General features: G+C 37.7%; 1 protein-coding gene across 6 annotated transcripts in view; it reads right to left on the bottom strand.

Annotated features, from left to right (window-relative positions):
- Positions 1-4612, bottom strand: part of PLEKHA5 (pleckstrin homology domain containing A5) — a 230555-nt gene that overhangs the window by 71974 nt on the left and 153969 nt on the right. The window lies entirely within an intron of this gene.

A 4612-nucleotide genomic window follows, 5' to 3' on the forward strand; every position in this document is an offset into this window, starting at 1 on the left:
TTTTTCCCGGAGATGGAGTCTTTCTTTGTCGTCCAGGCTGGAGTGTAGTGGCATGATCTCCACTCCCTGGACCTCTGTCTCCCGGGTTCAAATGATTCTCCTGCCTTAGTCTCCCAAGTAGCTGTGATTACAGGTGCCTGCTGCCACGCCCAAATAATTTTTGTATTTTTAGTAGAGACGGGGTTTCACCATGTTGGCCAGGCTAGTCTTGAACTCTGTACCTCAGATGATCCACCCACCTTGGCCTCCCAAAGTCCTAGGATTACAGGTGTGAGCCACCACGCTTGGTCCAAGAGATTATACTTGGGGTTACAGAAAGAGTTTGTGGGCTAAACAGAACTAAAATGCAGGTCTCCTACTTTCTAAAGCAGCACTCTTTTAACTATGCCAGCGATCCCTAAACTTTTGGATTTAAAAAAAAAATCCTTCTATTTTTAAATTTTGCCTAAGATATGAATATTATTTTTTAAAAACCATACTCGTCTATCACAATGACTTAAACATAAAAAGGCATTAACAATTAGGAAGGATATAATCTTATAGTACCAGAGAGCCCTTTATATGCTATTAAAATCTAGCCAATGGCCAACTGATACTGGGATCCTCTTTTTTCATCTAGAAGATGATTTCATCATAAACTTACTCTAGAGCTCTAAAATTCTATGCCTTATTTTATATTTTAAATATTCCTAATTCTTTCAACAATTTCTCCTAACCTAAATTTCCTTCATCATGCTGGTTGTTCTTCAGGATTTCAATGTCTCTACTCAAAAAGAGGTTGTTCAAAATTGAACAAAATGTCTCCAGACAAGAACCACTGCATTCAGGCCAACCATCTGATGCCTTCAGGGGTGGAGAGAGGGAGAAAGGTACCCAATTGCTCTTATATAACCAGCATAAAGAGTTCAATTTCTTGAGGCTTTCCCTCCACAGGTATTTCCCATTTTGTTTCTGCTTGGTCTTCCTCCCCCTCTTCACCTTCTCTGATCACACTAAAGCCAGAAACTGGAAAACATCCAGAGCTGGCAACCCCATGACTATGTGCAAATATGTCAGCTAGGGAAAGCTGACTCCATCAAAGAGACTGCCCTAGTACAAAAGCAATTTACCCTGATGCACCTTGGTTTATCTGGTCATTCACAAATTCAAGAAATACTACAGTAGGCTTAATATGCAAAAAGCTAGAGATTAAGCACTGAGCTATATCATAGAAACATGTAAGGAAGGGGACATACATTATCAATCTAAAACACACCCAAAATTGCATATAAGCTAATGTCGAAATTATAGTTCAAAAACATAAGTACACTAAAACACTTCTGTCAAGCGCTCTGAAGTATTCATAATGTGTGGGTTGGGCCCTGTTGTAGAGATGTATATTGAACCTGAACTGTCAACTATCATATGATCATTAATAGCAGGATATGTGTATTTTTAGTAAGCTTGGTTAATTAATGACATTAAAAGGCTCTTCTGTCATCTTTGGAACCACATTCGGGGAATTTTAATTAAAATTAAATTATTATCAAGCAAATTTATTTTATCCCATATATTTCTAGCACTTCGAGACCTGTTTTTCAAAACTACAATTCCCTTTAGTGACTTTTTTCCCCAAAGAAATTCAAATTAAGCCAAGTGTGATTTACTTTTAACTGAAAGCTTAAGAAATGAATACTCCAAGCTCCTGCATCTGATTTAGTGCCCCATTGACCAGCAGCTGCCTGTCAAGCACCATAAAAACCCTTTCCCTGTGATTCTGCCATGCAGAACAATGGCTTAAGGACCATGCATCTTAACAGTGCCTGCCACTCAGAATGAAACTTTAAAGCTTTGTTCACAGATGCAGGGATCTACTATTTGAGTAAATATTAAACCTTTTTCTTCCTATGAGAACTTTAATAACAAAAGGCTTTCATAAAGCTTTTAAAAAATGATTTAGATATTGAATTACAATTATGTTTCTTTCCACCAATAAAAAATCATTTCATTAAAAAACACAACTATTTTTATGATGAAGTTTATATCATAATGTAGATGATATTTTCTTATGATCCAAAGTGGACTCAAGCTATTTCAAAAGAACATCTAAATAACAGTATTTATAAAAACTGGCATAACAGTTAACCCAAAAATGTAGGAGGAACCCAGAGAAAACCTTAGCTCAAAATAACCTAAAACCAGCCTTCAGAAGCTGTTGGTCTATGTCCAAAAGAAAGAAGTCACAGAAAGACTTTACTGATATTAATTACTTATAAAGGAACCTAAAACCAGTATTTATACTTAACAATTTTTAAAAAATCCTCTAATTTCAAGATATCTGTTGACTCTCTATATACACTTTTAAACTTAAAGTATGATTTTTGGAGAAAAGTGATTCTTCTTTGAAGTGAGATTTAACTTGGTGAGCAGAGACTCAGCAATCTTCTGATTTAGATTTTTATTATTTTCCTGAAAGTCATTACTTTCGCAAGTACTTTCAAACATCCTTTCATTTTTTTTCCCCCATAACTGCTTCCTGCTTCTGTCTAATCAAATTGTATTAATTTATTTTCCTGCTAGTAATATACGAACTTATTCGTGTTTGTCATTCATCCAACATTAAGTAATCTAATTTTTATTCACCTGTGCCTTCATTAATTCATTTATTTATAATTTTGGTCAATCTGGTAAGTGAAAAATAATGCCTAATTGATTCTTTAATGTGCAATTCCCTGATTACTGCTAAATTTGAGCATTTGCCAGTTCTGTTTTTAAAGAAAACTGACAAATAAGATTATACATATTTATGGTGAACAACATGATGTTTTGACATATATATATTGTGGAATGGCTAAATCAAGCTAATTAACATATGCATTACCTCACATAACCCATCCAACCACTATCTTCTCTTTTCCCAAATCTTTTCTTTGCAGTAAAAGGCACCAAAGCACCCTAGTTGCCCAGGCCAAAAAGGCAGGGTGCTATTCTTGATTTCCCTCAAGAAACTTCCAGATTGGAGTGCAGTGGTGCGATCCTGGCTCACCGCAACCTCTGCCTCCCAGATTCAAGAGATTCTCCTGCCTCAGCCTCCTGAGTAGCTGAGATTACAGGTGAGCACCAAAATGTCTGGTTAATCTTTGTCTTTTTAGTAGAGATGGGGTTTCAGCATCTTAGCCAGGCTGGTCTCGAAATCCTGGCCTCAAGTGATCCGCCTGCCTTGGCCTCCCAAAGTGCTGGGATTACAGATGCGAGCCACCTCGCCCAGCACCAAACTTAATCTTGAGCAAGACGGGTTTGCAGTCAAGCACATCAAAGCAACCAACTAGACTTGTCAATTATATCCTGAATACATCCTCTTCCTCTTCTCACTTCAATCACTTAAGTAACTTTTGAACTTTCTCCAATTTACTCTCCAGATCTCTGAGACACCAATCTGAATACATCTCTCCTAGCTTATGTCTCTAGCCTTGTTCTTCACTCATTGTTTCCCCAGTTACAACCAAGTCATACTGGATTTCTTTTGATTCTTCTGTTCTCTACCAACCCTGGAGCTTTGCATATTTAAGCCATAACATGCATGTCATTCTTCATATCACAGCTTGTGTTTTGCTTCCTCTACAAAGGTTTTCCTGGACTCTGAATCCTTAAGATTATGTTGGTTGTCCCGAAATGTGTTCCTACAGCACCCTGGTCTGCCTTCATTGTATCTGTCACACTAAATTGCATCTACTTATTCAACTGTCTCCTCTAGTAGAGAATTATCTTTGTGAGAACCTGGACTGTATCTTTTCATTATTTGACTTTGCAGTCTCACAATTAGCAAATAGCAGTTGTACAATAAATATATTAAGAAAAAGTGCATGCAAAAATGAATAAAAGCTCACATAAATACATTTACTTTTCATTTTTTTTAGAGTTGGGTTCTCACTGTGCTGCCAGACTGGAGTGCAGTGGCACAGCCATAGCTCACTGTAGCTTCCAAGTCCTGGGCTCAAGCAATCCTTCTACTTCAACTTCCCCCAAGTAGTTGGTACTACAGGCATGCACCACTATGCTTGACTAATTTTTAAAAGTTTTTTCAGAGATGGGGTCTTGCGAGGTTGCCCAGGCTGGACTCAAACTCCTGGCCTCAAATGATTCTCCTGCTTTGGCCTCCCAAAGTGCTGGGATTAAAAGCACGAACAACTGCTTCTGGCCTTGTATTTAATAGTTATGTGCATCCTGATTTAAAGAAAGCCCAAGAATAAGACTGAAAATTAGGGAGCAGTAGGCCTTTGCTGCCTCCATATTACTTGTCTCAGAAGATCCTTACATTGCACCAAGCTGCAGAAACTGGTAATGGAGGTCAGAGAAGAGGTGATAATGGCAGGGGACAAGACAGGGGTGAGTTGGGAAGATAGGGCTTGCTCCTTCCCTCTCCCAAATAAACTCGATCTCTACCTGCAACCCAAGCCTTTTCTTGTGCTTGAACAGGTAGGATGACTCCTTGCCACTAACAAAGTTGAGTGACAGAACATAAGAGACAGAGAATAAATACTTATATCTGATCATCATAAACAAAAGACATAGTAATGAAGCTGTAATAGCTAAAACACAATTTAAACCAATTTTTTTTTTTTTTTTTTTTTTT

This window comes from Rhinopithecus bieti, unplaced genomic scaffold, assembly GCF_001698545.2.
Source record: "Rhinopithecus bieti isolate Rb0 unplaced genomic scaffold, ASM169854v2 scaffold_15769, whole genome shotgun sequence".
In the NCBI taxonomy this organism is placed as follows: Eukaryota; Metazoa; Chordata; class Mammalia; order Primates; family Cercopithecidae; genus Rhinopithecus; species Rhinopithecus bieti.